Source organism: Centrocercus urophasianus, unplaced genomic scaffold (assembly GCF_019232065.1).
Source record: "Centrocercus urophasianus isolate 14NV4802_14NV808 unplaced genomic scaffold, USGS_Curo_1.0 seq_27, whole genome shotgun sequence".
Taxonomy (NCBI): Eukaryota; Metazoa; Chordata; class Aves; order Galliformes; family Phasianidae; genus Centrocercus; species Centrocercus urophasianus.
The window spans coordinates 2,343,128-2,364,933 of record NW_024884833.1 but is presented as its reverse complement, the minus strand read 5'-3'; the positions used below and the strand labels follow the sequence as shown (position 1 = coordinate 2,364,933).

The 21,806-nt window shown below is 34.4% G+C and overlaps 2 pseudogenes; both read left to right on the top strand.

Moving 5' to 3' along the window:
- LOC122164603 overlaps positions 1-21,806 on the top strand; it is a 90,332-nt pseudogene that overhangs the window by 14,559 nt on the left and 53,967 nt on the right.
- Positions 3,829-3,945, top strand: LOC122164743 (annotated as a pseudogene).

Below are 21,806 nucleotides of genomic sequence, written 5' to 3'. Positions count from 1 at the left end.
ATAACATTTTACTTCCTGTTAAATCAAATTACATTACAGTAATGTGATCAGATATTTTCTGAGCTTTCTTAGATGTTCTTATGATATTTTATTAAAACATTATGAAGAATTAAAATCAAATAAAAGTATTTGAGCTCAAGAGGAATCCCAAATATATGCTGAAAACTTTATTGCAACATTCCTTTATAATTGTTTTTCATTATGTTATATGGTAACTTATATTATCACTACTAACTTTAGCTAGAATTGTCAAAATCTGAATGGAAAATGTAATAATTAAAAAAAAAAAAAAGTATTTTGTAATTTTAATGAACAAAAATATCCATTAAATACTATAATTTTGCAGTGCACAGTGGAGTATGACATAATACAGTAACCAACCACATAGGTACCCACAAAGTTCAGTTATGTAAAACGATAAAACAAAATTGTGAGAAAAATTGTTGAAGAAAAGCTTTTCTCTTTCAAGAAGTAACTAAATTTCTTATCTCCTGAGGGCTTTCAGATGACAGATTTCCTACTTGCACAAGTTGCTTATATGCAATCTAATTTAGATATCTTCAGAAATAACATCTCTGTTTATTTTCATCAGTCTCAACTTCTCTGCTTATCTGTTTGTTTTTGCATTTTTTTTTCCTTTTATTCTGATGATGTATTGCAATAAAGCAAGCTTTGTGTATTTATATCTTGAATTCTCTTGAGTATGTTACTCCTGGTTTTAAGACAGATATGTTGAAAATGTTTGTTGCAAATAAACTCTTTTATCACTTAAATATCCTTTTTTTTTTTTTTTTTTTTTTTTTTTTTTTAAATCAAACATAATACTATAGAATGCAATTTAAACTGTCTATTATTTGAAAATTATTATCAACATTTTTATCTGATTATGGATAGTAAAATATGTTTGACAAACATATTAGTCAATATAAGCATACATGTGATTAATGATTAAATATTGTACATATGAACATAAGTACACTCTTATTTGTAGGTCTGGTAAAATTTTGTTCTTATGGCCTTGAGAAATATATTACAAAACTTCCCAGTTTTTAAAATTCCAGTTTGAAATTTCAGTTTTCTGGTTGACACTAAGAAGATCACAGAAAATCACAATTACAGTGTGGCCATTATAAATTTCATCTGATATTTATTTATTTGTTTGTTTGTTTGTTGATTTATTAGCAGAGTTTATGAGGTTGTTTTATCTGAAAAGGTGGGAAGAAGTCTGCCAAAAAATCAGAAATGAGCTACGTGTGTGTAGTATATTTTTTTTCCATTTGGATCAGTAAGGTAATTTATTAAGCTAATGGTCATTCTGTGCAAATATTTAACCAATTCAGTATCACTGGATGATTTTGTTTTGTGGGTTTTTTTTTGTTTGTTTGTATGTTTTTCCCCCAAATTAATATTTTTAAGTCCATTGTAAAGAAAATAATTATTTACTTGTTGCTTGCAAACAGCAAAATTTCAATGCAGATATGCCTATTATGCAATTATAGATTTCTATATAAATAGAACTTTCTTGATTATGTTAATTTTACAATTAAGGGAAAAAATTAAAAAATGCTATGGTTTCTATTTGTTTTTTGTCCTTGACAGACTTTCTAATATGTTATGATAGCTATGCAAGCTGGAAGTCTGAATGGCCAAGAAACATGAATTTACAACAGGCATAAAAGGAACAATTTGGTTGAAAAATACTTTACAAACTTAGATGTTTTTCTGTGCATGGCTAAGAAACCCAACAACATCACCTACCACTTTCTTTTTTTCCTCCAAAGTAATATTGAGCTTTTAAATTTCAAACATTTGGACTCACTAATGGAACATCTTTAACAATTCTCCTGAAGTTACATTCTGTCTTTTCTATCTCAGTAACATTAAATAAATATATATTTTTTTACTTGTGATTTCATCAATCTGTTTCTGAAATACTCAAAACTAAAACTTGAAATTCCAGATCCTTTAAGAGCCTTCAAGATCCTTCAATTTTTTTGCAATTGTACCAGACTTGTAAAGATGAGGATGTAGCTAGAGATATGTGAGAAAATGAAACAAAAGTCACATGATTTCTTTGATGCAAAAAACATTTTATATTGAAACTAAGATTTTGAACAGTAAAATATTGTATTCTTCATGCCTTTTATTTCAATGAAAAATACCCCAGAAGTGTCTTCACTCATTTCATATTCCATCTTGAGAAGAATAACAAAGTTAAAACAGAACAAAACAAAATTAGAAATAAACCTTTAAAGAAAGAGAAAGAAAACTGGATATTTTCTCAGAGTATGTTCCCTTAACTTCATATTAAATATACTAAATACTGCTTTTGGTTGGCTACAACCTTGATAGTGCATTCACTCTTACTATTATGGACATTTATAATATTCTTGTGAATATGTGACAACATTGTTCTAAACTTCGTTACACCTTTCTTAGCTTTGAATGCTTAAAGCTTTTAATCTCTTTTAACTTCTGTTCGTTTGATAGAATTACTTACCTCTCTGATTTATAGACAAACATACTATCATTATAATCTGTTCTTATCCATATATATATATATATATATATGCATATTATTTATATATGTATAATATATATATGTATATACAATATATATATGCAACCACCTTCGGAGCATATATATGCTAATATGTATATGACATGTATATGTGTATACCTATACTTCTACTGATATCAACATGAGTTTATGTAAGTTTTCAGGTTTAAGCCTTAGCTATACTAGCTTGGAAGGAAGAGCAAGTACAGCTTTCCTCTGGCTGTGTTTTCTACACATTCCCACTACTTGTCTTTTGATACTGGAAACAACAGTAGTAAAAGTAGGTTTCTCACTGCAAAGAAACTAAGGCAGCAGTAGGAGCAGATTACTAGGGGAAAAGACAGCATAGGCCATAACAAGTTCTTCCAGTGGCATCTTGGTGTTTATACAAAGGATTTAAACAAACTGCACATCGGTAAAGAAAACAAAAAATCAGCTTCTTACTGTGTCATTAAACTAATATTTTTGTTATTTTCTTCAAAGAAAAATCATAGTTCAGTGTTATTTTTCATGAGTGGGAGAAAATATCCAGTGTAACTGCAGTTATCAAGAATTTTAATTTGCTAGCAATAGCTGAAAAATGACAAACACTTTGTAGTTTAGTTTTATGGGTAATTTTGTCAGGGTTTGTAGCTGACATAAAACAACATCATAAAGTTCAATTTAAAATAATGTGGTTTTTTATGTTTTCTATTGCTGTGTGGAAAATATTTTCTTTCTTTTTCATTTGTACATTTATTTACATCTCTCTTCTGAATGAAATCCCTTTAAGTGACTTATTTGGATATGATTCCATAATTCTGCTAGGCTTCATTTGCTTGGTATTGCTGTGAAATCAAGAGGTAATTTACTCAGCTGTGATCAACAGAGAACAGAAAATGTGCAGCACATTTATACTAACTAGGTTAATTAATTAAGCCAGGTAGTGCATTTCTTTCAGTACTGGCACAAAATTAAACACTTTAGCCTTTCCCCTCTTGTTTCTGTCAGACTTAATTGGAAGCAATGTCTTGATTGGTTCACCACCTAGCCCAATAAACAGTATACTACAGAGTAGTACTACAGTTACAACACTTCCAACAGGCTGAGAAAAGAAGGAAGGGGCAAAAGAAACAAAAAACTTATTTACAGAAAGGATTCTGAAGTACTGGAATAGGTTCCCCAAGGAGGTGGTTGAGACACCATTCCTGAATGTGTCTAAAAAACATTTGGGTGTGGTGCTGTCATGGTTCTATGTTTTTTTGTTTGTTTGTTTGTTTTTTATTTTGGGTTTCAGTATTCCACATCAAAACATCTGATCTTGTCCGATCTCAGAAGCTAAGCAGGGTCGGGTCTGGTTAGTACTTGGATGGGAGACCTCCTGGGAATACCGGATGCTGTAGGCTTGGAACGGCTAGGAAAGCACCCTCCAGCACCCCACTGCAAGGCAGCAAGAGAGCGCCCCCCCCACTCGGAAGGGCCAGATCCTGTGACTTCTGTAATGTACAGGGATAGGTACCTGGAACTGGGGCATTAACACTTTAATACCCCGTACACTACATGATGTTGTGATATGGAATACTGAAACCCAAAATAAAAAATAATAATAATAATAAAAAAAAACACATAGAACCATGACAGGTGCCCAGGGACATGATTTAATGGTGGGTTGTTAGGGTAGTATGGTTAGGTTGCAGTTGGACTTAATCTTGAAGGTCTCTTCCAAACTGAGCAATTCTATGATTCGGTGATTCTATTTGTTGGTAAATATGCTGTAAGTAATAAGCCTGTGTTGTATGAAAGCACATTATGCAGTTATTATGCTAGTCTGTTTCTTTTTTGCATAAATTTTACTTCATAAAACTGACAGTCAGCTGTTTGATGAAAACCTGCAACAAATGCACTTCTATACTGCTTCTGTGTTTGTATGGCTTAGAGATAGAATATTCAATGAAAGGAGAATGAATGCCAAATACCAGGTATTTTGTTTTTACAAATTATCTTGCCTTCCTAGAATGCATTATGATTAAAAGAGAAGCATCCTAGAAGGTAGCACTGAGTGACAGCTGCATTATTATCCTTAAAATATATCACATCAGAAACTGTTCTGTGATAGTGTTTACTAATCTTGTGTGATCGGTGTTATAAAGTAACCTAGTAATTTCATTAAGTATATGATATGCCTATATGATACGTATCAGATCAACTGATGGGCTATATTCTGTTGTATCTGTTATGGATGCTGATTGCTGTACCTGAAAGAAATTTACCCTTTGAAGTTTAATTTGAAACATGAGTATGTTACTGAAAGCAGATATTTTTATTCTTGGCGTAAAAGTACCCACTGAAGTGATACTCAGCACCAATTACTATTATTCAGCTCTATCTCTTCCAGCACTAAGGTCTTACATTCTTCTGCTTACACTTACACAGAAGACATCTCTAAACAAAAATTCTTGTTTTCATCTGCAAAAAAATACAATTAGAAAACTTAATAATCAAATGCATTACATGTAAAAGGCAAATGTGTTTGTTTATAGGTAGGCCACAATACACTTTTACTACCAAGACAATTGGATGTAAATGGAACAGTAAGTGATGGCACCAAAAACAGACATCATATAAGCAGAACACTCCATATTGCACTACGCTAAAACAAATGATTTTTAAATTTTTGAAACCATCAATTGATACCACATATTCCCTCTGGGTGGGGTGGGATGAAATGTATCTATTTGAACATAATAAACATCTTAATAAAGTTTTCTTTAGCAATTCAGATTTTCTTGCTCTGGGTTATAGTTGCTGTGGTGTTTTTGTTTTTGTTTTCTAATTTGTTATTGTTTGGTTTCTTTTTTTGTTTGTTTGCTTTTTTTTTTTTTTTTTTTTTTAGTGCACATTTTACATCCATGATTAAAAAGCAATGCACTTTCTTTAAAATATATATATTCCTTTTAAAGGTCATAGTTGAAATGTTTTTGAACTGGAAATATGTGCAAGTACATTTGCAGTTCACTTGTCTTTCACCAGAGTCTCCAAATTCCTTTCACATATGCTAAAGTAACAGAATCCTCTTGATTCTTTCAAGAGTGTAACTCAGAGTAAGAGATTTTAGAGAAAAGGAATAAAGAGACACCTATCTGTAATCCAGTAAATAAGAGAAGCTTAATCTGTACCCAGCTTCTACTGTAGGAGGAACATGCATATAATACCTTCCTGCTCTGAGAAAGAGTCAGAATGACCTCACTGTGTACACTTAGATCAGGCAGCTGGAGATCAGAAAAGTCCATATTGCCTGCCTTTAGGGAATGTCCATGCCTGTGGTAGCATATTTCTGTTGTCTAACGAGAAATTGTAGAAAACTCTGTTTTCTTCTTCGCCCTCATTAAGTTTATACAAGATATTCGTAAACTGAAAAAAAATGGTATGCTTTTGTGATTTAAAGAAACTCTTTTACAAAGAGATCAGTGCATAACTATTATGTATGTCTCACTGAAGGTAATGCTGTTTTCCATGGAGACTACAACAAATACAAAGAGCACAATAGCAGGATTTGATAAGAGCAAGTTCTCAGCTACCATTCTTCAGCATAGTTACCACCACTTGTTAAGCATCTCCACCAGCAATGAGCAAGAGTCTGCATGTCTTGTTCATAAAAAATGGCAAAGCTGTTCAGATCTGGCTTGTCTTTCGTGTCACTCTCACCACTTTTGAAACACACCATTCACTATAAATTGAAAAACGTCATCTCCATAAATGTTCAGAAAGTGCCGGTCAGTATTAATGACTAATTTTTTTCTGCATGAAGGAATTCAGTGATATCCCTTTGCTCCATACACACTTCCATATGAGATTCCACTTTGTCAGACTGTTGCCATTTATCCCATAGGAGCAAAATGTAATGGAATGTTGATGGAAAGTTTCAACTTATTCTGCCATACAACATCATGGGCCATCATAGCGAAATAGGAAGGCAGTACTTTTCAAGAGTGAAAAGCAGTGGTGTTACATTTAGTGTTCTCTGTGAATTCTTATCTACAGAAGAAGCAAATACACAGATAAACAAAAGTTTTGTTTTTTTTTAAAAAGGAGCAAAAAAGTAGTAAGATAGATTTACAATTCCAAATAAATAAGATCTACCTAATATACATTTTCAGTGAGTTTTGTGTTCTTAATGTGTTTACTCCTACAGATGGCTGAACTTCACATTTCTGTTTCAGGAAAGTACTGCTTTATTACATAAAATTTTAGAGCCATGATTTAGTACAAGCTGGAGTATTAAGTAGTGACCTAATTGGGCTATATATTTTAAGAACACTAAATTTGTGGAAAAAAGTTAACAGCACACTTATTCATGTATGGTATATTTATAAAATCTGATTTTCAGTCACTGAAATTGAAGAGTGGACAGAATTGCCTATCAAATGATGGATTTATTCTCTGTAGGTCAGAGGTTTTCTGAAACAATGCCTTCACACGTAAACACTTTTAAAGTAAAAAAAAAATAATGATCAACTAAGAATTGGCTATAAAGTAGAAAAAAGCAAGAGAGTGGGGAGGGAAGAGGTCTCCTTAAAAATACTTAGAAATCTTTCTTCTTAGTTCCTAAGAATCACCTGGAAAGAAAAGTGAAAGAACTCTTATTATGCATTAAAAGTCTGGAGACAACTCATTCATCCAGTAATTCTAATACTTGCCAAAATAGATGTATAGACGAAACATAACTCAAGACAACAGAGATGAAGAAATTATCCATAAAATTTAGAATAGCTATTACCGTTTGTCCCAATCAAGAGCATTTTCAGGTCCAAATGATCTCATGGAAATAAGTACAATTATGTTCTTGAAAAGTCTCCTTGCAATAAGTCTTCCTTTTCACTAGGAATTAAATCATGCCTGTCAGTGAATCACTGAGACTCAGTATAAATACTCCTACATTTCTTACCTTCTTGGTTCTTGTTTTCCCTTCTTAGCAAAATAGGAGAGCTGGAAATACTTGTTGGATGATACAGTGATTCTGCAATTTGGCAATCAGTAGGAAGAAGGTTGTTCACATGATCATAATAACTATTAAACCACTTACAATTACTAAATACATATATGATTATAACATGAGTAATTCAGGAGGAAGTTAAGAATTATTTTAGTGTTGACTTAATTTCCATCAGTGTCAAATATAGCATCAGTTTTGACTTCAATTTTTTTCTAAAACTCAAGTAAAAACCTATAAAATTATTAATAGCTAAAGTGCATGAATTCTTATATATAATTATTTGATAAAATTATTTAATTATTGATGTGAATTGATTAATTATTAACCAATATCATCTTGAAAAAGTTAGAGCATTAATTGAAAAAACCTTTTGCGTAGGTTTTTTACTAGTTTGTTTTCCAAATTTCAGAGTCTGGGAGTGTTAAATGTCACAAATAATATTCTTTTTTTAAGATCATGAGGGAGATGATTTACAGAGTTTAATAAGTATTTAGTGTTGCATCTAGCTATGTCATAAAATACTGAAGTAAATAAGCAAATTAAAATGTGTACTGTGAATTAGATGCTAAAAATTCTTCCAAGCTTAGTCACTGACACTGGTGCATCTATACACATGCGTATTCAGACATGAAACATTGCCCATGCTTTACTTGATTATGATAAACTGGTAAGATTCTTTTTCAAATCTCCTGATGTTTACTCAACTGGAAGCACTCGCTACTTACAAGAATAGAAGTATTACTGTGTCATTTGGTGCCACATTTTTAATTAGAAAAATATATCTGTCTAATTTACTACGTCTCCCTGTTCAACTCAACAGTAAACAGAATTCACTGTATATTTCAGAAAAAAAAATCTTTCCTGATGGCAGACTTTGAACAACCACTGAGAGAGAACATGAAAATTCAAAATCTGCTTCTACTTAGAATGGAAGCAGGTATTTAAACAACATAAAATACTTAATAAATGAATTGTTGTCACTCTTTCTTTGTCTAGTATAGTTCCATGAAATTGAGAGACTTTTATCCAGTTCACTATCTTTAAAACCTCTGTGTCAAATAATGATCTCAGTTTCAGTGAAAATGTAATTTCTGGATGATAAACAATGCTTTATCTAAATTCTTGATCAGAATTAGCCGCCCAGAAATTTTGATCCTAGGTAGTTTACCTGACAGATAAGCTGTCAGAATTTTCTCTGCCAGTCTTTTTCTTCCTGTCCTCACCCTGCCCTCAGGTATAAAGGCTAGTTATCTGAGCCTTTGTTTAGTCATTATTGATTTGAGATTTTCACTAGTATCTTTAAGTGCTTTTGTGGTATGAATACTATCAGAAATATCTCAAAACTCCCACAGGTGCCATCTTTTGTTTGAAGTGTTTGCAAGAAGCAAGATTTTATAAAAAGTAGTAAAGGATATCTTTTTCATACCATTTTTCATGCATACTCATTGTGTTACATAGTATTGCAGCTTATTCTTTCCCTGAGTCATTACCCTGTTTGAGATAGATGTTATAACTGACACATTTGGTAGTTCCTATTTTGCTGTACTGAATAGTATGTGGAATTTCTGATAGAAGAGTACAGCTCCAAAATAGAAAGTTATTTATTTTAATTGTAACTGATTCACAACCTTCTGGAAAAAAAGGAGGATTTCACATGACACTTTCGTCATGTAATAATGAGTATATTTGTCCTGTAAGAATGAATGTGTGCACATAGGAGAATGTCCTGCAATTCATTCATCTTCAGCACAAGTTCATATGCCAGTCTGAATGGAGGCCCATAGTTGCCACTCATTGCCTACAGTGCAACATACACAGTCAGTTATTTGCTACAGATTAGAGAGAAATGATTTTCACTATTTTCCCTCTATGACAGAAAGAAATCTCATGATAACTACCACACTTTCTCTAAAGATAAGTTAACTTTAACAATTTATATTCTTAGTAAATATATGAGTTAATGTGAGAAAGTAGAAAAAATGACTGCTGTAGAAGAGAAGTCAAGTCAAGAACCACTGGTAACAATAGGTCAATACCTTCAGGTCTGAAGGCAGAATCCCATAACATCCATGCCAGTACTGCTGAGCAGTTCTGGTGGCAGACGCAAAGAAACCAGTGGTTGCCAAGCAAGTCTGTAATGATGGAGCAAGTTCAAAGTCAAGCCTCAAAGGCAAGTCTGCAAGTCAGCGTCCAGCTTCACACGCATATGATCAGGCATAGCTGTAACTTAGTTCAGACAAGGCTCAAGGGGGAGGGGTTGAACTTGAAGGTAAATCTCAAGTGATGAGGGGGCTCCTCCCAGTCTTTCATGTACAGAAATTTCTCAGTAGTTTACAGTGTTGCATTGTATCAAAGGTTGCTTTGATCATAGACAGCTAAACTCCAGAAAAGGAACGTGACAATTGGCTGTCATGCTTAAGAGTCCTTAAGATTAACCAGAATGGACCCTTTTGCTAGGGCTTTAAATTGAAATATTTTGCAGGAAATAAACAGAAAAATTGTGGGGGGAAAAAAAAAATGGAAAGGAAAGAGAAAAGGAAAATGGAAAAGAATGAAGACAAAGAGAAACTAAAGGAAAAAAGATAGGAAAGGAAAAAGGAAAAGGAAGGAAAGAGGGAAAAAGGAAAAGGAAATGTTAAGGCTAAGGGAAAGGGGAACAAGAGGAGAGAGGAGAGGAAAATAATTTGATTTAGGGTTATTCTTTGATTTAATTAGACGCATAAGTAGATAAATCTTGTATAAATACACAAATTTCATAAAAAAGCCTCACACAATCATTTTAAATAGTTAACATTATACTCTTTAAATGGAAAGTCTGTAGGACATTTAATAAAGAAGATTAAAAACATCTAAGATGAATAAGATGCTGAAAAATAGACAAACATGCATGACAGTATAATGTAAAATTTGCTTGCAATGAATGTTTGATTGATATTGATACTAATTAAATGTCTATTTATAACCTTCAAATATTATTGCTTTGTTCTTATTGTTGTGGTTCTCTTTAATCACAGATCAAAATACTAAATCTAAATACACCCAGGGTGCCTCTTCCTATACATTAAGTAATTTCAGTAAAATCTGTTTGCAGAAACAGAGGTTTTTAGAGCCTTAAGCTCCTTGGAAATATGCTTGTTATTTTTATCCACAGCTGACGTGCAAGGGAAGAAGAACAATTTTGTTTACTCCCAGGTGGTTTAAATTTGATTTGAACTCACAGCTGAGTTTAAGCTGATGAATAGCTTTTTATTGAACATGAATAAATTGAGAAATTCAGATTAGTCAGCCACTTTTTCTTCATAATTTAAATTCCAGAGAAGATGTACTTAGCAAAAATACAACACAGAGGTAGGCACAGTTGATGAATTGTACCTGATGACTAGCTGAATTAATAAAATAATTCATGAATTTAATGCAGCTCTAGGTCTTTTCAGTTTTGGTATTCACATCAAAAAGAATTTGTGAAAAACAAAGGGAGGACAATAGCCACCAAGAATAAATGAAACTAAATGTATGATCCAATTAATTTGCTAACCAAGACAGAAAGACTGGGACTTCCTTGCTACTGAAAATAAGACAGCTTTTCTACTTGGGCTGAATGTCTTTTAACAAAATTCTACCAGCCAATACAGCTTTATGAGAACTAGACAACACTGAGCGTCTTAACAGCACCCAGTTCAAATTCAGAATCTAAAACATGAGAGAAGTTAACCCCAGCAATTCCATCTGGAGTCAAGTAGCATTATATAAGAATATCAGAATCTGGAAGTCTGTCTTCTAGTAAGACAAAAGCATAATTAAAATGCACAATTTCAGTCATGGTTGTTGGTTTTTTTTTTATATATATTTCTGTTTTTGTTTTGTCAATTTTTATTTTATTATTATTATTTTTATAAATGTGCTTATTTGGTCTAAAAATTCTTTTACAGCAGCTAGCTACATACTATTATTATTTTATTCTGCTGAGGCACCTAGGTAGCAATGGTATCTCCTTCTAATAAGAATGACAAATAGAGTGACTCCACTGTCTAGACGAAGAGGGAAAGAACTAACCGAGGAGGAAATGCTGGAAAGCCTCCTCTTGTATTATGTAGCAACTGATTAGGCTCCATTAAGACTGCTAATTTGTTTTTGGAGAATTAGTGTCAGACTGTTAGAAAGACTCTTCTGAAACAGATGATTTTGATATCATATTGTTTCAGCTAATGATAAAGAGCTCAGAGTGAGGGCTAGAGGCTCTTTGTCCTAGATCAATGTAAGAACATTACTCTATAGTACGAAAAACTTTTATCTGAATACAGTCTAACTTACAGAGATAGAAATTTTAGATAATATCAACTACTCTGTGGAAGATATCTTTCCTAGCCATAGCTTCTAAGATATTACTTTATAGATATTCTTGAATAACTTAATACTTATAATTCCTATTTTGTATATCAATGCTGCTTTTCTTAAATATGTATTTTTGGTCATTTTACATGTAAAAATATTCTCTAGAAGTTAGGTCTTTAAGCAAGATGAAGAACATCTACAAAAAATCACAGAAGTCTTTTAAATCCTAGAGATAACTGCAGACCACTGACAAATAATGCCATCTGTTGTCTGTTTATTTAGCGTATGTATAAATTCTAGTAGTTTCTTATTATGTAATAGTAGTATAATGATATAAAAGCACTTGGGTTTATATGCTCATTTAGGATATTAATCCTTCAACATCTGGTTGCACAGCTAAGTGGCATATTTTAATTTACAAGACTTACTTTCACATCAGCATATCTATACCTTTAGTACAATAGTCTGAATTTAAAAATACCTCCACATCAAATTCAAAGAGTCAAAGTTTTCATATTTAAAACTGACTCTAAATTTGTAGAAGAGTCACATAGCAGTATTTCAAAAGGAAATTGCATTATTTTCTTTATTCTTCTATAAACAGAGTGGAACATTTATTTGGAAACCATAGAATTGTCTTCATTAAAATTAAGGTATTTTAGGTTTATTCAGTCTTCCAGACTTCTGAGATTTTCCACAGAATTAAGAGAAACCTGTCCCTTCCCCTGCACTTAGATTTCTTCTCCCCTGATCCATTCTAAAGGTAAAAAGCTTGGAATGTGCCATTGATTGTCCTCCCGATACAAAATTTTTCTTCCAATAGTTTTACTCCAGATCTATTTGGCAGCTGATATTCTTCCCAGCTCTCTAGGGAATCCAAGTCTGCTATCTTGATTGCTAAGTTAAAATAATAATTAGATATGATATGGTTTGATAGGATACAAGATTTTCTTGATTTACCTTTGATAAATGAGAACACAGTTATTAAAAATGAGGTTTTGATCTATTGACATAGATCACCAATAGCATTACATCTGGCTTGACTGATATTAATGAAAGAAGTTTTCTTTGATGACAAATATGTTGTCAGTTTAAGATAATTTAATTTGCTGTCATCTAAGAATATGGCCTTGGTTAGTTCACATTAAAAAAAACAACCAACCAAACAAAAAACTCTACTATTCAAAGCTGTACTTCCTCTGAATTTTGCTCTGCATCAATTTCCTGTGCTTTGCTATATGGTTTGCCTGTTGAAATTTAAAATGATGTATGACATGAAAACACCTCGCTGGTGCATAAGAAATATAAATACTTCTGGTATTGGGATCAAGTAAGCACTAGTACACAACCTTAATTTTTTTAAGGTGAATGTATTTATCACCTTGTATGTTTTCTTGTCTACATTTATCATCATGCATATTCTGTTTCATAAAGCAGATATCAACAGCCTTCCTTTCCTGATGAAATTAATTATATGAGAGTTAACACATTTGCATAAGAAAGCCACCTTAGCTGCATTTTATATCAAAGTTATAAAAGAGGTAAAATATTTTTCTTGGAAAAGTATGAAAGGCAAAATTTTCAAAGATGTTTGCTAAGACTGAATGCATAGCTCCAACTAAAATCTGAGAGACAACTTTGGAATTTTCAGCCTAAGTATTTATTTTTTTCATCTTACAGATGGTTATAGCTGTTTGTACGAAAGCTATCAGCTTAATTCATTACTTAATGATCTGTTTTCAATGGCTTACAAAACAAATAACGGTTTTTCAGTTGTGTTGGTGTTGATTTTCATTTGGCATGTGTTAAAATTATCACATAGCCATTTATTTATTTATGATATAAGCCACTCCCTTTTCTTCCTACTTAGGCTACAGTCAGTGGGCAATTGATGCCCTAAGACAGGAAAGAAATTTATTCTCAAAGTTCATTCTGCCTTTTTCAGGTGAAATATGATGTTTTTATGTTATGGTGTGGAATATTACTAATGTTGAAAGGTGAAACAAAAAAGATCTTTAGCAGAAGCAGCTGATTAAGCAGTTTTAGTACAAGCTTCCTTTTTCATTTTGTTTTTTTGCTGACTGCCCAAGTTAGGCTTTTAAGAATTTACCTAGAAAATTGAACTGATGTACTGAACTGATAGGAATATTAAGAATCAGAAAAATATATAGGCATGGTGACTAACTCAGAATGTTACTTCATTCTCCAGATGGATTTCAATCTACTTAGTTCTGTGTATGTCTGTGGTTCTTTTTCCTCTTCCTTTTCTTCTTCCTCTTTATCTTTCTCTTCCGTTTTCTTTTTAGAATCATAGATTCATAGAACACTTAGAGTTGGAAGGGACATTGAAAGCTCATCTAGTCCAACTCCCCTGCATTGAACAAGGACATACATGGTATGATGTTCAGAACAAGGTCCAGCCCGGCCTTGAAAATCTCCAGGGATGAGGCATCCGCTACATCTCTGGGCAACATGTTCCAGTGTCTCACCACCCTCACTGTAAAAGACTTATTCCTTGCATCTAACCTAAATCCACCCTCTTAAATTTTTAAATCATATCCCTTTGCCTGTCACAGCAGATTGCTAAAGAGTCTGTCATCTACTTTCCTGCAATACCATTTCAGATACTTCAGCCTGCTATCAGATCATCGTGGAGTCTTCTCTTCTCCAGGTTGAATAGTCCCTACTCGTTCAGCCTGTCCTCATAGCAGAGGTGTTCCATCTCTTGGATTATTTTTTGTGGCCCTCCTTAGTATGTGTTCGAACAGGCCTATGTCCTTCCCACGCTGATGACTTCACATGTGCACACAGTATCCAAATGAGGCCTTGCCAGCACAGAGTAGAAGGGCAGGATCAGGTCCCTCATCCTGCTGGCCATGCTTCTTTTGATGTAGCCCAGGACATGGTTGGCTTTTCTTTTTCTTTTTTTTTGCCTTTTCCTTTCTTCCTTTCTTTTTTTTTTTTTTTTTTTCTTTTCCTTCAATGAAAACAAGACATTTTCATAAATAAAACATTCCAGAAATTCATTTCTCAATTTTGTGAAAACACAAACCTAGAAGTCAAGAGAAATATTATTTTCTGACACAAACATGAATTAGTTGTATAATTCAATCCGTATTTTTATATTTTAAAGTATAATGATGTTCTTTAGACATGGAAATATACAATCTTTTAAAAAATAATTAAATGTTTTATCATCCTGAAATAACATATTTAGTAATATCAATAAGTAACCGATAGTAACTCAAAGTAACTGTAGAAGTTTTTAGATTTTTTTTCTTTTCTTTTTTCCTTTTTCCTTCTATATGCAGGATATCATCTCAACTCTAAAAAAAATGTATTGAAGAACAAGTCTAAACTAGCATTTTTCTTTCAATCAAAAGTACTCTTTCTGAAACAAATGTCTCAAATAGTCTAGGTAATAATGAGTTGAGCGACAATAACAAGTGTAGTCTGGGTACCTTCCACATGATGTTACTCTGAAAAGTAGGCTCCAGATATGTCCTTATTGCAAGAAAAAAATGAACACAGCAGCCAGTCTGCAGTTTAATTTTGACAGCACTGTCACCAAAGGAATTTTTTCTCTTTTTTAAATTATGTAAATTTTCTATCTGGATTGGTTCCTTAGATGGATTCAACACAGTCAGAAGAACAGAGGTATATAATATAAAGTGAGACACTTACTCCTTTTTCGGACTGTTATACAGACAGATAGGTTATGAATCTAGGCTTCTCATATCATCAGTGGAGATAGGTCATTCTGAAATTCAAGTTCCCCTCTCAGTCTTCTTTTCTCAAGGCTGAACAGACCCAGTTCACTCAGCCTTTCTTCATAGGAGAGATGGATGCTCCAGGCCCTTCACCATCTTTGTGGCCCTCCGCTGGACTCTTTCCAAGAGATCCTTGTCTTTTTTGTCCTGGGGAGCCCAGAACTGGACGCAGTACTCCAGATGAGGTCTTACCAGGGCAGAGTAGAGGGGGAGGATCACCTCCCTCGACCTGCTGGCCACGCTCTTTTTAATGCACCCCAGGATGCCATTGGCCTTTTTGTACACAAGGGCACACTGCTGGCTCATGGCCAACCTGTCATCCACCAGGACACCCAGGTCCCTTTCCACAGAGCTCCCCTCCAGCAGCTCATCCCCCAACCTGTACTGGTGCATGGAATTATTCCTCCCCAGATGCAAGACTCTACACTTGCTTTTGTTAAACCTCATCCGGTTTTTCTTTGCCCAGCTCTCCAGTCTGTCCAGGTCTTGCTGAATGGCAGCACAGCCTTCAGGCGTGTCAGCCAATCCTCCCAACTTTGTATCATCAGCAAACTTGCTGAGGGTGGCCATTGTCCCCTCATCAAGGTCACTGATGAAGATGTTGAACAAGACCGGACCCAGCACAGACCCCTGAGTAACCGCTGGTTACAGGCCTCCAACCGGACTCTGCACCACCACCAACAACCCTCTGTGCTCTGCCAGTCAGCCAGTTCTCAACCCAAATGTTTGATGTTTGCACATTAGTTCAAACTTGTTTTTCATGTCTTTTTATAGCAGTATATCCAGCTATGCTGTTGTTTTTCTATTTAACGTATTATTGTAGTACTATTTTTTTCATTCTGACACATTGCCTTCCAAAGTTTTTGTATGCTCATTTTGCTTGCATTTTTATGCAAATTAATTATCTTTATGAAAATTAACTATATTCCTTTAACTATTTTCAATGCTCTTAATTATTTTCTAATATTCATCTAAGTTTCATAATGTTTTATTTATCTCTGACTAGTAACATATATAAATATGAGTGAAGAACAGCCAGAACTTTTCCTAATGATATTTATCAAAAGTGAATTTTACAAATAATCCTGAAAATTTGTTTTCTTCCTTTCTCTATTTCTCCTAATTTTAATATGCTTTGGTTTTTATAAGTATGGATTTTCAAATATTTTATAAAAAAACATGTTCTCTGTATTTGTCCACTTACCTCATTTTTTTTTTTTTCAATTTATCAGATTAAATCTGCTACCTTGATTTTGATTTACATGCTTTCTGAAATCTTATTCATAATGTCATCCTGAATACTGTCTGAAAGTTTATCTTAGAATCATAGAATAATAGAATCGTAGTCAGCCTAGGCTGGGAGGGACAAATCCAGTCAAATCTTATGTGGAAAAAAGGGCTCTTAGAGTAGATAATCTAGCAATTCAATTGCATCCTGAAAACCCTGAGGAGAGGTTCTATGATGATCATGGACCATCCTCTCAGTACTGGAATACTGTGACAAGTTTTGCCCTAAGACTTCCCTTCACTATAGTGAAAAGACATAACTCCTTCAGTCTTTCCGCACTGGACAGTTTTTCTGGCCTCTTGATAGCCTCATAGAGATTTATGACCTGCTGTTGGACCCTTCCAATCTGCCTCATGTTCTCTTTGAATTGCTGGGGCCAGAGATGGATGCAGCACTCCATGTGCAATCTGAACATTGCTGAATGGAACTGGGTGACCACAGCGCTGTTGTTGCTGATAATGCCCCTGCAGATTGCAGCAGGGGATCTGGTTTATCCTCACTGCTGTAGCAGTGCACTGCTGATCATGTTCAACTTGTTGTCCACAAGGACCCCCAGTTACCTTTTATCAAGGCAGCTCCCCAGTCACACAGACCTTAGTCTATTACAGGCTCATTTTTTACGTAATCCCAAATGAATAATCATCCTGTCTTTTTTGAAGTTCATAAATTCTTGCTTGACCACTCTTCCAGTGTGTCCAGGTGTCTTTCTGACATGTCTGCCATGCCAGCCAGACAAATGTCATAAGCAAACTAGATAAGGGTACTTTTGCTCCGATTGTCTTGATTTCTTGTGAAAATAACAAATAGTATAGTGTCCAGTACCAGTCACTGGAGAACTCCAATTGTGGCAAATTGCCAGCCTGAGTAAAAGCCATCAGTCACCCTACCAGCGCAGTCTTTTCACTACTTTTTTACACTTCTTGTAGACCTTGCCAGTTGAAAATTTTGCTAAATTACAGGTAAACAATATCCACTGCTCTCCTAATCTAGGAAAAAAAAAAAAAAAAAGTTATTTTATTGCAGGATTATTGCATGATCTGGTAAATGAGACATTATTTGCATGTGTAAATTTATGCAGTCTTTTCCTAACCACCTGCATCATTTGGTCCATAACAGTTCTCAGGAGGCATTATGTTACTTTCCTACACACTGAAGTAAAACTAATGAACCGGTAGTTTGGAGTCCTCTTCTGAGCCCATGTGACATTTGCCCTTTTCTGGCAAGGCTTTTCAAATATTGTAGACTCTGACTTTCCAACATTGTCAGCAACTTCTCTTAGCATGCTAGGATGAATCCAGAGTGGGCCCATTGATTTCTATGATGCTACTTACCTCTAGGCTTGGTGTTAGTTGCTAAGAAATTCATCAGCATCTAAACTTAATGTGATTACCTGCTGCCGTTATTTGATCTCCTCTTCCTCCATTCTGTAGCCATATTACATGTGGACTTCCTTTGACTTCAGCTGCCTTTGTCTTAAAACTGCATTTAATAGGTTGGATTTTAGCGTGTACAGATTGCTATCTAAAAAGCTTTATTTCCTTCATTCAGTGACATGTTTATGCAGGCATGGAAAACTGGAACAGATACAAAAAGCACAGTAACAGTACAAAACGCTGTTCTTCAACACTACAACAGTGTTAGCTATGCACATGAGCAAAAGCCTGCCTGCTGTACTCATAAAAATCGGCATTGCTGTCCAGAATGTGGCTTGGCTCTTTCAAGTCATTGTCACCATTTCTGAAATGTACTATTCACTGTCTCACTGTTTGATCTCCATAAACTTTCAGCTAGTTCCAATGAATATCAATGTGCGCCTTTTTTTTTTTTTGCAGAGAAAAATTCAATTACATATCTTTGCTTCATATGCACTTCTGTGTTAGACGCCATTTTTTAGACTGCCCCTCTGCTACTATCTGTTGCACAGCAATAAAATTCAGCAGCATATTTGTGGAAAAGTTCAATTTCTATTGCTATCTCACCAACATCTTCTGATGTTGTGTGCCAATATAATAAAACCACAGGCATTATTTTCAGAGCAGCTCTGATAATATGAAGCAAACTGCCATAATACTGGATTATTTAATTTTTGATGAAATTAATTTTTGATACTTGATAAAGATGTATTCTTCAGAACAACATTTCTTCACAGTAAATAATTTTGATGTGTGCAAATTTTTAGAAGAAACATTTTAACATTATGAGCTAACAAAATATCACCATTCTGGTTTTGTTTAGTACATATTTGCATGAAATTGATATATAAACCTCATTCGAGGATCTCTGAACTTGCGAGAGAATGAACTTCTAATCTTATCTTTTACAGCATTTGTTCTTGTGATTGGTATAATAATATGCAAAACAAAATTTTTAAAAAAGGAAAATAAATAACTGATAATATAAGAGTTTGTCATAAGTCATGTCCTTGCCACAAGCCAAAAGGCAAGCTGTGAATGGTTAGACTTTGAAGTTTTACCCAGTGAAACATGCTTGTAGACAAACAGAAAGCAGTCAGACCCCTTTTTTCTTCTTAAGCACGATAGAAAAAAATATTTCTATCCTGCTTTAAAAAATGTAGATGCACAGAAGGTGCCTAAAATAGATTAACAATAGTGCATATAGTAGGTCAGTACTTGTTTCTTTGAATATACATACATAAATATATATATATACACAAATATATGCTATTGTTATACGCCATCTTAAGCCAATTCTAGTTTAAAAAAAAATAAATACTCAGCACTTACATATAGAAAGTGCAGTCCTGTTCATTTTATTTTTGTAAGTAATGTCATTAAATCAGTAGTTGTAGTCATAAAAGGTAAGCATATTGTGCCCTTTCATGTGTCTTTTGCTTCAGCTGCACATTTATCAGAGAGTGTCTCTATTAAAATGTGATCTTGAAAAGATAAAACAACAGTGCTTTTAGAGGTTAGATTAGTTATAAGGGTCTTAAAAACATGTGTGATTTTTATCATAATTAACAGTGGGATTTTTTTTTTTTTTACTTTAGGTACATATTATTGTGTTAGGTCTGATCTTTCAGTTCTTGCCCTTATTTTACAGGAAAAAAAAAAAAAAAAAAAAAAAAGAAAGAAAAAAGAAGAAAAAAAAAACTCTCTAGAAAATGGCAGTGGGATACCCTGGAAACTTTTGAGTTTTCACAACTTCATCCACACGAGCAGACCCCAACAATAATTTATGAGAAATTACACTGTGAAGAGTATATAGCTAAATTTTACACTGCTTAACAGAGTAATAAATATTACCTAATAAAGCCAGCTGAAATATTTTAAATTAATTTTTTGTTGAAAATCATTTAAATTACACAGAAAAAGAAAAGACAATGAAGACAAGCTTCTACTTGACAAGTACAGTGGTTCGCAAAATGAAATCTAAACACAGATTGTTATTTTGTCTGATACAGTATGACTTAAGTGAGATGTTGACTGACTGGATTTCATACAAAGAAAAATACCCACCCAATATGAGGTCTGTTTAATTATTTGTTCATAAGTAATCATCAAAATATTCTTGTCCACGTGAACAGAGATGGAGTGTTTTCATAAAAGTAGTTGGACTTATTCTTTCTGTTCCTTCAATTATCTTCTGGTGGATTGGAGAAAAACATTTCAGAGTAAAACATTATTTAAAACAATTTCTTTCCTGCAGGTCAGTGGCTAATATTCTGTAGCTGAAATTACTCACATTTTGACGAATAGAAATACACAGTTTATGGAGAAGTATGGAATGCAACAAACTTATTTGTAACAACAATCACACATTTTTCATTTTCTGACCCTCCTGTTCCAAATAAAGAAAATGTCATCATCTTCATTAATGTTTCAGCATGTTTCCTATGGGCTGTTCGATGGATGAAGAATTGGTTGGTTGGTTGCAGCCAAAGTGTTGTGATCAGTGGTTCTATGTCTGAGGGGAGGCCGATCAAAAGTGGTGTCCTCCATGGGTCAGTCTTGGAACTGGTGTTCCTCAACATTTTTATCTATAACATAGATGACTGAAGCAAGTGCACCCTCAGCAAGTTGGCAGGTGACACCAAGCTGAGTGGTGAAGATGATACATTGGAAGGAAGGGAAGCCATCTAGAGCGACCAGGGCAGGCTGGAGAAATGAGTCCATGTAAACCCAATGAGATTCAGCAAAGTGTTCCACTTGGCAGGGGCAGTCCCAAGTATTTATGTAGACTGGGAGAACTCCTTGAGAGCAGCCCTGTTGAGAAGGACTTGGGGGTCCTGGTGAACAGTAAGTTGGACATGAGCCAGCAGTGGGTGCTTGCAGCCCAGAATGCCAACTGTATCCTGGGCTGCATTAAAAAAAATGGCAACAGGGAGATCAGCAAGGGGAGAGAGGTGATTGTTCCCTTCTACTCAGCTCTTGTGAGGCTCCATCTGGAGTACTGCAGCCAGATCTGGGGCCCCCAGCATAAGAAGGAGGCAGAGCTCTTGGAATGGGTCCAGAGGAGAGCCCCTAAGATGATCAGAGTGCTGAGTGCCTCTCCTGTGAAGAAAGGCGAAGGGAACTGGGTTTGATTAGCATGAAGAAAAGGCACCACGGAGACCTCATTGTCACCTTCCAGTTCTTGAAAGGAGCATAAAAACAGGAAGGGTAAACAACTTTTTACAAGGGTGGATAGTAATAGGACAAGGGGGAGTGGTTTTAAACTAAGGGGAAATTTAGGTTATTAAATTTAGCCAGTCTGGAATGGACTGCCAAGGGAGGTGGTGGAGTCACCGACCCCGGGGGTGTTCAAGGAAAGACTGGATGTTGTGTTGAGGGACATGGTTTAGTGGGAGCTATTGGGAATAGGTGGACGGTTGGACTGGATGATCTTTTAGGTCTTTTCCAACCTTGGTGATTCTATGATTCT